The sequence below is a fragment of the Rhinoderma darwinii genome, chromosome 13, assembly GCF_050947455.1.
Source record: "Rhinoderma darwinii isolate aRhiDar2 chromosome 13, aRhiDar2.hap1, whole genome shotgun sequence".
Classification (NCBI taxonomy): Eukaryota; Metazoa; Chordata; class Amphibia; order Anura; family Rhinodermatidae; genus Rhinoderma; species Rhinoderma darwinii.
The window spans coordinates 50,657,303-50,674,835 of record NC_134699.1 but is presented as its reverse complement, the minus strand read 5'-3'; the positions used below and the strand labels follow the sequence as shown (position 1 = coordinate 50,674,835).

The window sequence follows — 17,533 nt, the reverse complement described above, 5'->3', positions numbered from 1 at the left end:
AGGTTGTTTGTTGCGTGTTATCATAAATCTAGATTTGAGCTGTAAACAAAAAGTATATTTTTAATTGAGACTATTTGGGAAAATTGCTTTATTTTTAGATGCTTTGGAGCAAAAAAAAATGTTTGCAAAGGTGCAGATAGCCGATATTCTTTTTAAAACTTTTTTCCCCATTTATTCCTTTTACTATTAACTGTATTCATCTACAGTTATCTATTTGGAAAACTTTAAACACTGGCAAATGTATTAGCCGCGTTTTCATGAACTATGAACTTTATAAAATTATTTTTAATTGTAAAACTAAATCAACCTCACATTAAAAATAAGACGTCTCAGGCAATTTTCTATTTAAGCAGCTAATCATTGATAGTAATAAAAAAATCACATGTGCTAACCATCCTTTTACTCGGTTTAGAATCTTCTATTTGCACAACTCATTGTGATATTGTTTAGTGTAATGATTAGCTACTCATTAGAATCTTCTAACCTGCAGCCCAAAAGGTTTAACCCCTTCCCGACGTATTACGTATACCTACATCATAGCTGGGTTGTGGGAAGTATGGAGCGGGCTCACGGGCTAAGCCCACTTCATATATATAGGGCAAGCGATCCAACGATCGCTGGTACAAATGCCAGAATCTCTGTTTTTTGGTCACCTCATCTAACACAAAAAAATGTATAAACAGTGATCAAAAACTTGCATTTACCCCAAAATGGTACCATTAAAACTAAAGATCGTCCCGCAAAAAAATATGCCCTCATATTGCATTTTGTACCTCTGTGTTCATGTGACTGCCATTGCCCAGCCACTTCACCTACCATACCTTGTGTTTGGTGGGTGATGGTCTGACGTGTTACTAACACGTCATCATATGTTTATGAGCTTTACCTGAGCTATCACATAAGCGACTCCCCTATTAGTATTTCAAGTAAAACTCTTATATACATTTTGTATATATATATATATATATATCCATATCCTCGTTTTTCTTGCCATATATGTGTTACATGCATATTATCATTTTAGACTTGCTGTCTGGTTTCCATCTTCACATACTGTGGTCGCTATCATCTCTGTAACTTTTTTATGTATTTGTACACAAAAAAATTAATACGTTTTATAGCAACTAGTGGTATAGTGACTCCTTTTTAGGTTATTATTAATGTCGATTTAATTGCATGGTGAACGCCGAGTAGTTGATGTTTTTTCATTTTCCACCCCACTTAAATTTGTTCTGCAAAAATCAAGCCCTTCTATATAAGGCTATATAGACAAAAAAAAAAGTTAGGGTTTTTGGAAGGTTGAGGAATAAAAATATGAAAAATGGCTGCGGAGGGAAGGAGTTAAATGATAAATCCAGTTCTCTTACATCTGTTGTTACATTAATATAAAACATTTGCTTTATTTTTAATTTTGAAAGAAAATTGCATTTTACACAAGATATCATCATTTCACATCAGATCAGTTTAGTCCATAAATTTCTGTTTCTTGTTTTCTCTAACTGCAAATATTACATTGGACTGATGTGAATGATAGATAGATTTAATGTGTATATATATATATATATATATATATATATATATATACACACATGCATATACACACACACTTTTTGATGTGTTTATTTTTATATAATATACATATATATATATATATATATATATATATATATATATATATATATATATATATATAAATAGTAAAAACCTCCAAAATACAAGACAGCACACCTCAATGGTGAAAGAGTGGATTTATTCACCACATGCGACGTTTGAGGGTATGTTCACATGCAGTGACTAAAAACATCTTAAAATACGGAGCTGTTTTCAAGCGAAAACAGCTCCTGATTTTCAAATGTTTTTGTAATAACTCGCGTTTTTCGCGGCGTATTTTACGGCCATTATTGGAGCTGTTTTTCAATGAAGTCAATGAAAAATGCCTCCAAAAACGTCCTAAGAAGTGACATGCACTTCTTTTTCGCGGGCCTCTTTTTACGCGCCGTATTTTGACAGCGACGTGTAAAATTAAGCCTCGTGGGAACAGAACATATAAATACACACATTATGGTGATCATAATGGGTTAGATAGTTAATACAAATTCCCATAAAACTTTTAGTGTCGATAATTGACAAGTGTAATACACAGTAATACATACACATATTAATACAGTCATTATATTTCTTCAAACGTGTATATATATATATATATATATATATATATATATATATATAAATAAAGAGAACTCATTCGAAATTTGCATGAACTTACCGTTCCAGACTTCACTTATTCTATCATCTGTCTTTTATTGAAGCAGTTGTTTTAATAGCAGTAAATCATGTGACAACCCAGGAAGAAAGTCTTGGAAAGGTAAAGGCTGAAAGCTAGGGCATAGATCACAAACCTGTAACAATAAACAGATTATATAAACATGTTAATATTGGTTCTAACAAGTTTTTAAGTGACTTAAGGTGTAACTATAATTTATAAACAGTTTAAAACTGTTGCAACTTCAATAATACAAAACAACAAACACATTATTTATCTTCTACATCCCGTAATCTGTAATCTATTAATTAAACTGAAATTAAATAGATGATGTATTCACTTTTAAGTGTTTTACCACAATTAGCATTTAAAGTAATGTCAACTTTATATTTTATGTCATGTAGTGGGTTGACAAAATTGTCTTTCTGGTTATTCTGGCTGACTGACCCCAATCCCTACTCTAGGGCGTTGTTTTTTGAGGGGGTTTTACATGGAACAGGATTTCACCATATTTTTTGTATGTGCCATTCATATATTTATATATATTTTTTTCATAACCAGGTGTCACGAAGGGTCTGTGGACCCACTGGGCCGTACTGCCTTGGCGGTAAGGCAGCTGGCCAACAGGGAGCAGGTGAGAGTCTATAGTTCTATAGGTACCTGTGGCAGCTCAGACAGCAGCAGGGCAGGCTCGGCTGGGACTAGGTAGCAGGCGGACGTCAGGCGAGGTGAAGCAGGTCAGATGTGGATGCAGCATGGCACGACTTTGGTACAGCTCAGTGGTAGACCAGGAATGTATGGATTGCTAGGAACAGCAACTGGAAAAGGTATAGGTACAGGGACAGGAACAGGGAACAAACTAGGAGGCCATCACATAGACAAACTAGGGAACACAACAACGCTCAGGCAAAGAACTAGGGGGCTGGACCCCTCTTATAGTCCAAGGTACTCACGGGTCAAAGTTCATCACCGAGGTCCGGTGCACGCGCTGCCCCTTTAAGAGCGTGCACGAGCGTGCCCGCGCACCCTACGGGATCCGGCTGAGGTGAGTGGACGCGAGCGCTGGCGTCTCCTGGGGAGGAGGCTGGGGCCAGCGCTTGCCGACTCGTGGCTGCGGCTGTTAGGGGGAGGTTGGAGCTTACAGCCCGCAGCCACGGACATTACACCAGGGAGATACAATAAAGCAGCAGTAGGCTAGCATTACCAGGGTGGGAAGGCTTACGGTTTTTGTCTGGTGAATACTAGGCCCCGTCTTAGTAATGGAACGCTGTGAGACAGCGGACATTACTAAGGCGCTCATAAAGTATTAAAAAAACAGACATAAGAATTTATTTTTTAGTGAAATAAAAAAAGCTCATTCACCATTTCATTTTAAGAAAAGTATATCATTGCAATCGTCCAACGAATCTACGACTTAGTCCAAACGGTCCAGCAGAACCTACCAAAAAAAGAAAACTTAGCAGTATACATTTTTTGAATTTTTTTTTTTACATCATTTTCACTTTTTGGTTTCGATTTACAATAGTGAATGATCCAATAGAGGTTGGCTACTTGGAATTCTTATGATTTTTTTTGCGGCTGGGGGGGCGCCATTTCAATTTTTGCCTCAGAGGGATTGACTTTGCTACAGGTCCCCAGGTTGCAGTCTCCAGATCAGTTTCCTATTGTAACCTTTCAATAAACAGAGCTAGGTGAAAAATTGTCAGGATGAGTTATCAGTCCATAAAGAGTACTTTCACATGTAAGATAACTGGAAGAGACACCACCCTGTCTATATAAGGTCTCACAGCTGAAAACTCATACCAGAGCAAAAACCAAGTCATGAGGAGGAAAGAACTGCCAGTAGAGCTCAAGACAGGGTTGTGTGAAGGCACCGATCTGGAGAAGGGTACAAAAAAAAATTCTGCTTCATTGAACTTTCAAGAGCACAGTGGCCTCCATAATTCTTAAATGGAATTAGTTTGGAACAACCAGGACTCTTCCTAGAGCTGGCCGCCCCACCATACTAAATAATCAGGGGAGAAGGGCCTTGGTAAGAGAGGTGACCAAAAACCCAATGGTCACTCTGGCTGAGCTCTAAAGATACTGTGTGCAGATGGTAGAAACTTCATCAATTCTGGACTTTATGGAAGAGTGGCCAGAAAGAAGCCTCTCCTCAGTAAAAGACACATGAAATCCCACCTGGAGTTCACAAAAAAAGCACCCTCAAATTGAGAAACAAGATTGAACTTTTTGGCCTCAATTCTAAGCCTCATGGCTGGTGCAAAACAGGCACTGCTCATCACCTGCCCAATACCATCCTTACCATGACAGGGAGACTGGTCAGGGTTGAGGGAATGTTGAATGGAGCAAAGTGCAGAGATATTCTCAATGAAAACCTGATCCAGAGTGCTCTGGACCTCAGACTGGGCCGAAGGTTCACCTTCCAACAGGACAATGACACTAATCACAGTGCCAAGACAACACAGGGGTGGCTTAGGGACAACTCTGTGAATGTCATTGAGTGGCCCAGCCTGAATCCTGACTTGAACCCAATCGAACATCTTTGGAGAGACCTAAAGTTGTCTGTACACCGACGGTCTCCATCCAACCCGACAAAACTTGGGGATCTGCAGAGAAGATTGTCAGAAAACCCACAAATCCAGGCGTGCAACCCTTGTGGCATCATACCCAAGAAGACTGGAGGCTGTTATCGCTGCTGAAGGTGCTTCAACTAAGTACTGAATAAAGGGTCTGAATACTTCTGTCAATGCAATATTTTAGTCTTTCCTTTTCAATAAATTAGCAAAGATTACTAACATTCTGTTTTCACTTTGTTACTATAGGGTATTGAGTGCAGAATAACGGGGAACTTTCTTTTATTTTAAGGCCTCAACATAACATAATTTGAAAAAAATTTAAAGAGTCTGTATATATATATATATATATATATATATATAAAAATATATATATATATATATATATATATATATAAATATATATATCTCGTCTTACTTTTTGAGATAGAGCTGCATTGTATTCTGTATACAGAGCAGTATTTATCTAGCGCTGTAACCACTCAGGTCCCAGCGCTAGATACAGCTGCTCTGTTTACAGGATACAAAGCAGCTGTATCTCACAAAATAAACATAATTTTTAATAAAAAATATTTAGAAAGTTGCACCAAACACACTGATAGTACAGGTGGGTACAGCAGGGCTCACATAATTTATGAATGTGTTACATATAGATCACGGAACATAACACGCGAGCTGCCGTATATAGAATATTCAAAGTGCGAGTGCAGAGGTAGATTGTTATACATACAGTAAAGTGCAAACATGCATTATAAGATATTATACAAAATATAGCAAGCAACATTAATATATATAGTGCAGCAACATACATGAAGAAAATAATAACACCCTGCTGATCACCCACCACACCCAACGCACGTTGAACCGTGTACTGCAGCTTTGGCCGATTTCTTGGCAAATCGGACATAAAATGTCGGCAACACTGTGGCTGGGGATTCTGCTTCAGGAGTTGCCCCTGATGTCACTGTCCATATATGGATAGTGATGTCAGATGCTATATCTAGGAGTGGAATCCCCAGCCAGAGGGATTCCGCTCCTACAGGGAGCTACAGTGGCACTATCTACAGGGATGGGTGCCATCTATAGGGAGGGGGGGTGCTATCTTCAAGGGGACTGCGCCTCTACCTACAGTAAAAACATTTCCTCACATGCACTTCACACTGTGAGGAGGAAGAGAGAGCGAGCGGCAGAAAGCACAAGCGTCACTCGGTGCACATCCAAGTGATTGCCGTGTTTTACATGTCACATTTTTTTTTTTAAATAAAAATGTGTATGTGTTTCGTGTAACTTTCTAAATACTTTTTATAAAAAAACAATTTGAACTTTTTGAGATACTGCTGCTTTGTATTCTGTATACAGAGCAGCTGTATCTTGCACTTAGACCTAAATCTGTCCGATCAGCGGCACTGATGGGTTCAGATACAGCGGGTCCTGACACGCAGGATCCACCTGTTATCCATCACATCTAAGTTATGAACTTAGATGTGATCGGTACCAGCTCGATCCTGTGTGTCAGAGACATGCAGGACCCGCTGACACTGAACTTGTCAGTGCTGCTAATCTGACAGATACGGGTTTCAGAAATTAACCCCTTAGATGCGGCAATCATTGCTATCGCCGCATCTAAGGGGTTTGTAGCAGATCGGCAGCCCCCACAATGCGATTTTGGAGCCTGCCGATGGTTGGCATTGGCAGACAATGGCTTCCGACTCTGCCATGAACATAAGACTATATATTACGTATTGAGCCGCACAATAAATTTGACGTTTTTACAGCACAGTGAAAGACGTAAAAACGAAACTTCAAAAACAATGAAGGAATTGCAGTTTTTTCAATTTTAGCCTTCAAAATATTTTTTTTTTCAGTTTCCCAGGACATTATATGGTACTTTAAATGGTATCAATAGAAACTACAACTCCTGCTGCAAAAAATAAGTCCCCACACCACTCTATTGACGGAAAAATAAAAAAATTATGGCTCTTAGAACGCAGAGAGTAAAAAACTAAAATGAAAAAGCAAAAAATTGATCAGTCCTGAAAGGGTTAATTTCTAATGAAAAACATTTATGACACATGTGGGGTATTGCCGTACTCGGGAGAAATAGCTTTTTTTCCTTTATCCCTTGTGAAATGAAAAAAATCAACATATTAGAAAAAATGTTGATATTCATTTCTACCGCCTAATTCTAATAAATTCTGCAAAAGACCTGTGGGGTCTAAATGGTGACTATACCCCTAGATAGATTCCTCAAGAGGTGGAGTTTTCCAAATGGGGTAACTTTTGGGGTGCTTCCACAGTTTTGGTCCCTCAAGGGCTTTGTAAATGCGACATGATGCCCAAAAAACATTCCAGCTAAAATTGAGCTCCAAAAGCCAAATCGCGCGCCATCCCTTTTAAGCCCCGCTGTGGGTCCAAACAGCAGTGTATGACCACATATGGGGTATTGCCATAATCAGGAGAAATTGCTTTACAAATGATGTTGGGCTTGATCTCCTTTATTCCTTGTAAAAATGTCTATGTTTTTTCAGAAAAACAGGTAGATTTTCATTTTCACGGCCTCATCCCACTAAATTTAGCAAAAAACCTGTGGGGTCAAAATGGTAACTATACCGCTATACACATTTCTTGAGGGTTGGTTTCCAAAATGGGGTGACTAATTGGGTGACTTTTGGGGTGTTATCACTGTTTTGGTACCACAGGACCTCTTCAAACCCGACATGGTGCCTAAAATATATTCTAAAAAAAGGAGGCCCCAAAATTCACTAGGTGCTCCTTTTGCTTCGGAGGCCTGTGCTTCAGGCTATTACCACACTAGGGCCACATGTATAAAAACTGCACAATCTGGGCAATAAATATTGAGTTGCATTTCTCTGGTAAAACCTTCTGTGTTACAGAAAAAAAAAGTATTACAAATGAATTTCATGCTGTTTTGAATACTTTCATGGGTGTAGTTTTTAAAATGGGGAGATTTATTGGGTCTAATATATAAAGCCCTCAAAGTCACTTTAGAAATGAACTGGTCCCTAAAAAAATAGCCTTTTGAAATTTTCTTGAAAATGTGAGAAATTGCTGCTAAAATTCTGAGCCTTGTAACGTCCTAGAAAAATAAAAGGACTTTCAAAGAACGATGCAAACAAAGTAGACATATGGAAAATGTTAACCAGTGACTATTTTGTGTGGTATTACTATCTGTTTTACAAGCAGATACATTTACATTTATAAAAACGGTGGGGGATATATCTCATAAAATTGGCTTATTTGCGGATGATGTGCTCATTGCTATATCTGACCCTGAGACATCTCTATTAGAGGTCACTAAGATATTGGAGGCTTTTAGTGCAATTTTGTATTATAAGCTTAATGTTACTAAGTCTATGGTTTTGAGTATGAATTTTTCTCGTCTTCTTTTTGACTCTCTCCGGAAGAAATTTCCGTTTGTTTGGGTTGAGCACTCTTTCTCATACTTAGGAATAGAACTTACCTACCCCACCTCTCTTTTATATAAATATAATTATATACCATTGGTATCTGCGATAGAAGCAGACTTATCCAAGTACATGAAGTATGAGGCATCATGGGTAGGGAGAATCTCCGCGGTTAAGATGATGATCCTCCCAAAAATACTATATCTATTTAGAAATTTACCTATTCAGCTATCGGTATCTTATCTTAAAAGACTCCAAGGTATAATTAATAAATATATATGGAAAAACTCCCGCCCTAGAGTAGCTGCGGAGGTATTATACCAGCCAATTGTTAAAGGGGGTTTGGGTCTCCCGAATTTGGCTCATTATTATTATGCAGCAATTTTGGATCAAGCCAGAATGTGGAAGACTAAAGTTCCTATGAAACATTGGATTTCTATGGAAAATGAATTACTTGATGGATCTTCTGTAGAAGCGCGCATGTGGCTATTGTCCACTGGTGCTAAAATATCGAAATCTTCTTTTTTAACGAATGATGCAGGGCTCCAGGTCTGGAAAAAAATTTGTGTTATTCACCCTATAATCCCGTTGAGATTTTCTGATCTTCCTCTTCGACTGCTTCCGCTTCTGATACCTGATATTGATATCCAAAATTGGCTGTTGTCCGGCATTGAGTGTATTTCTGACATTATGGAGCGAACTCATCTAATGGCATTTAATGATATATGTCTGAAGTACAACATACCCCGTAGGGACTTCTATAAATCCCTTAGAATACGTCATTTGTTGAGTACATTGCCTCCTCTGATTGATTCCCCTAAAACGCCTTTTGAATTGTCATTCACTAATCTGGATAAAACATGCAAAGGGATATCAAAAATTTATAAGGTATTGTGTGAGGGTTTGCTTCGGGAGGAATTTCCTTGTCTGGGGCATTGGGAGAGAGATCTGGGAATGCCTATAAGTACGCAGGATTGGAAAGCCACTTTCAATCTAGCTTGCTCTCTCTCTAAGTGCGTTACACATTTGGAAGCGTCTAGGAAAATAATGTATAGGTGGTATTACACTCCTAGTCGTTTGTCGCGAATATATCCAACATCATCAGATAGGTGCTGGAGGTGCCTCACTTCTAAGGGTACCATCCTCCATATTTTCTGGGAGTGTACAGTATTGTCCAGCTTTTGGCAGCAAGTAGAAGATTTCTTACGATCTCTTTTAGGGGTTGACATTCAGCTCGCCCCTGCTCTAGCCCTACTGCATGTGAGATTGGTCGATTTCTCTCCGGGTGTCAGAAACTTACTTTTTCATGTATTGCTGTCTGCAAAAATATTGATTGCAAAATACTGGAAATCTACAAAAGTGCCTAGTATGAGTGAAGTAATTTTATATGTTAACAATAATTGTGTTATCGAACGCGCTTTAGCCTCTATTCAAGGGTCCTACGCTCGTACTTCCTTATGGGATCAATGGACTGACTCTACTTACTCCGACATACTCTTATGATTACCTTAGTTGAATATGTGGTCAATTTGCCGTGTCTGGATCGGGAGTTTTGTTTGTTTGTATGTTTCTTTTTTTTGTTTTTCTGTAAAAAATGTGATCCTTATCCCAATGCTTTGTTTGCAATGTTTCATTGCTGTATGTAATGATTTAGATGTATACTGGGTCAATAAAAATCTGTTTATTAAAATAAATTTATAAAAACACAAATGTTCTCAAAATTTTGATGTTTCTCACAAATAAATACTGAATTTAATCGACCCAATTTTTCTCCCAACATAAAGTACAATATGTTGCGAGAAAACATTCTCGGGAATCACTTGGATAGGTAAAATCATTCCCAAGTTATTACCACATAAATTAACACGTCAGATTTGAACAAATCGGCTTCGTCCTCAAGGCCAAAAACAGGCTCAGTCCTGAAGGGGTTCATTTTTTAAATTGTTTCTCACTGAGTTTTGAGAATAGCCTACTCAAGTCTTTCTATGAAGTGTACTATTAAGTAGATTATGATCTGTATCATTTTGGCCTAGTTATTTAACTTGTGTAACCTAAGCTTGGCAAGGATCGCAGGATTAGTCACAAGGGAATAATGACAGTAGGCCCAGGTAATGCAAATGGTAAACAACTTCTCAGGTGAGAGGCGCAGGCTCCTCAGCAACTTTATTCCATACAAAATGGCAGCAATGACTCACCAACTTCTCTTGCAGGAGAGAACTGTAAAGCTTACCTTCTGCAGGGGTACATCCGCTTGACCCTAGACCCTTTCTCTCTCACTGGCCTAATTCAACTTCTGTCGCTTGCAGGGCAGCTCTTTGGCAACTTCCAGCTTCTGTCACCAATCTCTCACTAGGGGAGGCCCCTTACAACTCCCCCGGGTATAGTCACTTCTCTCTGCTCACCGGGAGGCTCCCTGGTAACTTCCACCCGCCATCAATGGAACCATTCAATATGAGGATTTTAAGGTCTGTAGCAAATTCAGAGTCCAGGGGCTGAAACTATCAGACAGGAGGGTGCTAATACCAAGAGTAGTCAAGTGAAAGTTCAGGTTCAGTACACAGATAAAGGGCAACAGGTTGTAGTGCATCAGAGACTAGGTTAGGAAACAGTCCAAGTTTGGTATACAAATGAGCAGGAACAGTCTTTGGAGAAGGAATAAGGAATAAGATTACAGGCAGAAAGCTTAATGGTTTGGCAATCAGGAAATGCATGGGCCAGACTTTTATAGGAAGTCAAAAGGGTAAAACCAATCAAGGCAAGAAATGGAAAAGGCAGGAATAATAGAACCTGGACAACAGATTCAGCAGTGAAGCTGTTCAGTATTGCAGATGGCTCCATGAGAATAGCCAGTGCGTGGAGTAGCTGCTGGTCAAGCGAACGTGAAACAGGCACCGACGGATGGTACTTTAATGAATGGAAACTTCAAACTTGATACAGACGGTAGGAGGCAGATTGACAGCGTGCAGCTAGATGGAAGCCGATAGCGGATCGCTGGATACTGGTGGATAGCAAATGACGACTGGACACATGCCGGTAGCTGGACACTGGCAGATAGTGGATAAGTGGATATGGGCTGACAACAGATAGCAATATCTGTTAGCAATAGCGGACTGGTTACAGGCTGTTAGTTCATAACTGGATACAGTCTGTCAACAGATGGCAAGAGCGGACTGGAATCAGAGGCACACCTTTGCAGGATACAAACTAGGTTGTTTCAATGTTGTGCAGGCACCAGGTGGATTGTGGAGGTGTCTTAAATAGTCCAGGAGCAACAGGGATTGGATATGTGAATTTTGAATTGCCCGCTGGCCATTTAAGAGACGCCGGAGAACACGCGCACTAGGAGACATGCGGCCGTGGCCAGAGGAACACCGTAGATGCTGGCAGACTGGAATGGGAGCAGAGCCAGGCTGTCGGTGAAGGTAAGAAACCCGGCAGCAGGAACCCACCGCCAGCGTTACATTCTGGAGTCCAAGATCTTGTAAACAATATATTTTTCTTCACCTTGCACAATTACATCATCGCTTCTGTCCACCTTTTCCAATACAAGTCACCCAAGGTCAAAGACCTTGTGGCCCATTAGGAAGTAGGGTCTACCGTCGTTTCCCCAAAACTTTTTCTGTTGTTTTTGTTTACATCTTCAAACTCCTCCTTCCCATCATCTGTCATAAATTTTTTGCTCATAAGTACTAATAGCTGACCGATGTTCATTAATAAGCCGCATAATCTGCCCAATGTACACCCACCCATCTCAACATGTATATAAGGTTCTTATAATTACATGAAAATAACCTTTTATCGAAATCAGAATCAGAAATCCTTTCATTGGATGGCAACAAGTTCAACCTTTTATGCTTAACAATTTTGACATGTCAGATGTAATGTCCGTGGCTGATGTAATGTCCAATCCCCTCCTGACAGCCGCAGCCACGAGTCAGCAAGCGCTGGCCCCAGCCTCCTCCTCAGGAGACGCCAGCGCTCGCATCCACTCACTTCTGCCGGATCTTGTAGGGTGCGCGCGCACGCTCGTGCCCGCTCTTAAAGGGGCAGCGCGGGCACCGGACCTTTTTATGAACTTTCACCCGTGAGTACCCTGGACTATAAGAGGGGTCCAGCCCCCTGCTTCTATGCCTGAGCGTTGTTGATGTTTCCTAGTTTGTCTATGTGATGGCCTCCTAGTGTGTTTCCTGTTCCTGTACCTGTTCCAGTTCCTGTTCCTTGCATTCCATTCCATCCTGGTCGAGCACTGTGCTGTTCCAAAGTCGTGTCGTGCTGTATTCGACGTCTGACCTGCTTCATCTCGTTTGACGTCTACCTGCTGCCTAGTCCCAGCCGAGCCTGCCCTGCTGCTGTCTGAGCTGCCACAGGTACCTATACGAACGATAGACTTTCACCTGCTTCCTGTTGGCCAGCTTCCTTACCGCCAAGGCGGTACGGCCCAGTGGGTCCACAGACCCTTCGTGACACCAGACATGGGAAGGTGCCATTTTTTGGGGTAATCAAAAAGGTCTCTTTGGAAACTTTCTTAGGCTGCCAATCAGCCTGTATTAATTGATTCGCCATTGAAATTGTGGACGCTCACGGAACAGTTCCATATTTTGTATCTTGTTTCAATACATCCCAATATTTACAAACAACCTTTTTGATCATATCTAAATGTCGGTCATAGGTAGAAACAAACATGAATTTATTATCCTTCAATTTCTTTAACTCAGATTTCCTGGCTTGTTCACAGAAAATATGTCCTGCATCTTGTCCCATCCTTTTAACCTCTTAACTAGAGTATCCAAGGCCCTCAAATTTCTCTACCAGTTTTTTCATATTCATGAAATATTCTGTGTCACTACATATCCTTGAAGCCCGAAGAAACTGTCCCTTAGAGATTCCTCTAAAAGTTTGGGGTGAATTGAAACCATCTCTTCTCACCATATTATTTCTATCTGTTGGCTTTGAGAATAATGTGGTACATAATTGTTTATTCTCATTTATTTTTACTTCCATATCCAAATAATGTATAACATCTCTATTCACTTCCAATGTAAATTTGTTCAACTCATGGTGGCCATTCAAATAGTCTACAAATTTATTTAGCGCTTCATTATAACCAAACCACAGAAAGAAAAAGTCGTCCATATAGCGGAGCCACACTTTGACATAATCTCCATGAGGATAATCTTTCACATATTGTTCCCTAAATGAGGACATGATAATATTTGCATAACTTGGAGTTGCAGATGACCCCAGAAGGGTTCACCCATGCCTGAATCTCAATTTCTTAGTCTACTAAAATTTTGGTATAGTCTTACCACTCTTCCTATGCCACAATAACACTTATAACTATCCCTGGTTGGCAAGCGGAGTAGTACCACTGTGGACCTTGGGTAAAATTGATAATGCAGAAGAAAAAAAACAACTTATTTGGAGATGTAAAGCAATGTTTCTCAGCTCTAGTCCCCAACAGGTTACAATGTTTTGAGCAAATATTGCTATGAATGGCTGTCACGAAGGGTCTGTGGACCCACTGGGCCGTACCACATTGGCGGTAAGGCAGCTGGCCAACACGGCGCAGGTCAGAGTCTATAGTATATAGGGTACCTGTGAGAGCACGGACAGTAGCTTGGCAGAAACTAGGCAGCAGGTGGACGTCAGGCATGGAGAAGCAGACAGACGTGGTATCCAGCACAGCACGACTATAGCAAGCACGGCACTAGATCAGGATACTGGTTACAGGAACAGGAAACACTGGGAGCAGGAAACACTAGGGGACCATTTGCATAGACAAACTATAGGGTACACAACAACGCTCAGTCATAGAACTAGGGGGCTGGACCCCTCTTATAGTCCAGGGTACTCACGGGTCAAAGTTCGTCCACGAGGTCCGGTGCGTGCGCTGCCCCTTTAAGAGCGGGCACGAGCGTGCGCGCGCACCCTACAAGAGCCAACATAGGTGAGTGGACGCGAGCGCTGGTGTCTCCTGAGGAGGAGGCTGGGGCCAGCGCTTGCCGACTCGTGGCTGCGGCTGTCAGGGGATTGGACATTACATCAGCCACGGACATTACACCTGGCATGTCAAAATTGTTAATCAAGCATAAAAGGTTGAACTTGTTGCCATCCAATGAAAGGATTTCTGATTCTGATTTTTCGATAAAAGGTTATTTTTCATGTAATTTTAAGAACCTTATATACATGTTGAGATGGGTGGGTGTACATTGGGCAGACTATGCGGCTTATTAATGAACTGGCGTCTCCTGAGGAGGAGGCTGGGGCCAGCGCTTGCCGACTCGTGGCTGCAGCTGTCAGGGGGAGGTTGGAGCTGACAGCCCGCAGCCACGGACATTATAATGGCATTCACATTTACTATCCGTGCCGCTGATACTGCTGACTTTTATGATGGTAAGATAATTGAGAAGTGTAAACTGATCTTTAGAAACACCTGAAAACATGACCTTCAGCACTAAAATTGAGAAACACTAGTGTAAAGTACTAGGAAGGCTAAACGTATTAGATTGGTCTGATTCCTTTGTTAATATGCTCCCCCCTCCCCATATTGTTTGACACCTACAAACCCCTGACTCTGCTCTTGTGACTACAAATAGTATTATAAAACACATATGGCAATGAAATTGAATTTTTTTTATTTTTTTCTGCGAGTACCCCAAATCAACAATATAGTTGACTATTCAGTGGTCCTCCCTGAGAAGAACAGTGGCATGGACTAATTGGAGCACCTTCTGAGCAACTGTAACTTACTCAAATCATGGCTGCTTCTCTCACTCACATATTCATACACTAGCCCTTCTAAATGAATTAGAATATCATCAAAAAGTTAATTTATTTCAGTAATTAAATTCAAAAAGTGAAACTTCTATATTATATAGATTCATTACACACAGAGTGATCTATTTCCAGCATTTTTTTCTTTTAACCCCTTCCCGACATTTGACGTATCCATATGTCAAAGTAGGGTAGGGGAAGTATGGAACGCGCTCACGGAGTGAACCTGCTCCATACGATGCTGGTGTCGGCTGTTTGTTACAGCCGACACTTCAGAGTAACGAGCGGCATCGCGCTCGAGCGCGACCCCGCTCGTTTAACTCGTTAAATGCTGCGGTCAATAGCGACCGCAGCATTTAAATCGTTAGAAAGAGGGGGGGGCGACCCCCTCTAACAGCTCATCGCTGGTTGAAGTCCCCTAGGGGGACTAATAAAAATTAAAAATGAGTTAAATAAAGTTTAAAATTAAAAGTTAAAAAAATTCCCCTTTTCCCCTTTTCCCCTAGAGCATAGTAAAAAAATAAATAAATAAACATAATTGGTATCGCCGCGTTCGTAAAAGTCTGAACTATTACAAAATATCATTATTTAACACACACAGTGAGCGCCGTAAAAAAAATTGTAAATGCCAGAATCTCTATTTTTTGGTCCCCTAATCTCCCACAAAAAATTAAATACAAAGTGATCAAACCGTCGCATGTACACCAAAATGGTATTATTAAAAACTACAGCCTATCACGCAAAAAATAAGCCCTCATACCACTTAATCGATGGAAAAATATAAAAAGTTATGGCTCTCAGATTTAGCGACACAAAATAAATTTTATTTTTTACACTTAGGTTTTTACTTGTAAAAGTAGTAAAATATAGAAAAAACTATATATATTTGGTATCGCCGTAACTGTATTGACCCACAGAATAAAGTTAACATGTTTTTTTAATTGCACAGTGAATTTAGTAAAAACGACGCGCAAAAAAACATGAAGGAATCGCTGTTTTTTTCATTTTCTACCCCACAAATAATTTTTTTCCCGTTTCCTAGTACATTATACGGCACAATAAATGGTGCTACGAAAAACTTCAACTCGTCCCACAAAAATCAAGCTCTCATAGGACTATATCAACGGAAAAATAAAGAAGTTATGGCTTTTGGAAGGTGGGGAGGAAAAAACGAAAATGAAAATCTGAAAAAGGGCTGCGGCGGGAAGGGGTTAATGTTGATGACTATGGCTAACAGTTAATGAAAACTCAAAATAGATTAAATAAGCCCATTTTCAAAAATTATTTTTAATATCGAAATGTTGGCCTACTAAAAAGTATGTCCAGTATATGCCCTCAATACTTGGTCGGCGCTCCTTTTGCATGAATTACTGCATCAATGCGACGTGGCATGGAGGCGATCAGCCTGTGGCACTGCGGAGGTGTTATCAATGCGGCGTGGCATGGAGGCGATCAGCCTGTGGCACTGCGGAGGTGTTATGGAAGCCCAGGTTGCTTTGATAGCGGCCTTCAGCTCGTCTGCATTGTTGGGTCTGGTATCTCATCTTCCTCTTGACAATACCCTATGGATTCTCTATGGGGTTTAGGTAAGGCGAGTTTGCTGGGCAATAAAGCGCCCTGATACTGGGGTTATTAAACCAGGTATTGGTACTTTTGGCAGTGTGGGCAGGTGCCAAGTCCTGCTGGAAAATGAAATCAGCATCTCCATAAAGCTGGTCAGCAGAGGGAAGCATGAAGTGCCCTGGAAATTTCCTGGTAGACGGCTGCACTGACTCTGGACTTGATATAACACAGTGGACCAACACCAGCAGATGACATGGCTCCGCAAACCATCACTGACTGTGGAAACTTCACATTGGACTGCAAGCAACTTGCATTGAGTGTCTCTCCACTCCAGGGGCGTTGCTAGGGTCTTAAAAGATCAGGGGCACAAGCTCCGAGACATATCCCCCCCCCTGAAAAAGAAATTAATTTCTACATACATATCGGAGATAGCATATCTATAAGGCTAAGTGCACACTTCAGTCTTTTTCTTCAGGGTGCTAGACGTTTTTCTGACGGCTAGCACCCTGACCCATTCATTTCAATGGGGCCATGCACACTTCAGTTTATTTTACGGTCCCGTTGCTCCGTTCCGACAAACGTAGAGCATGTCCTACTTTGGTCCGAGATTCCGTGACCTTGAGGCCCACGCAAGTCAATAGGGCCGTCCAAAAAACTGAAGGCACACGGAAGGAATGTACAGATATATTACACTAATCGGCAGCCACTTGTCTCTATCAATCGCTGATAGAGAGAATAGGCTGCTGATTAAAAATAAAATAAAAAGCAGTTCATACGTACCCGGTCGTTGTCTTGGTGACGAGTCCCTCTTCTTCCTCCAGTCCGATTTTCCTGTATGACGTGGCAGTCCATGTGGCCGCTGCAGCCTGTGATTGGCTGCAGAGGTGGACACATGGGATGAAGCGTCATCTCTGGAGGCCGGCCTTCTGACG

General features: G+C 40.8%; 1 protein-coding gene across 1 annotated transcript in view; it reads right to left on the bottom strand.

Moving 5' to 3' along the window:
* The window catches only part of LOC142666385 (lysosomal alpha-glucosidase-like), a 96,417-nt gene extending 94,048 nt beyond the window's left edge, over nucleotides 1-2,369 (bottom strand). The window contains exon 1 of the mRNA XM_075846409.1: nucleotides 2,267-2,369. The gene's annotated coding sequence lies outside the window, so the exon portion shown is untranslated. The remainder of the gene's footprint in view (nucleotides 1-2,266) is intronic.
* Between the last annotated feature and the right edge of the window lie 15,164 nt (nucleotides 2,370-17,533).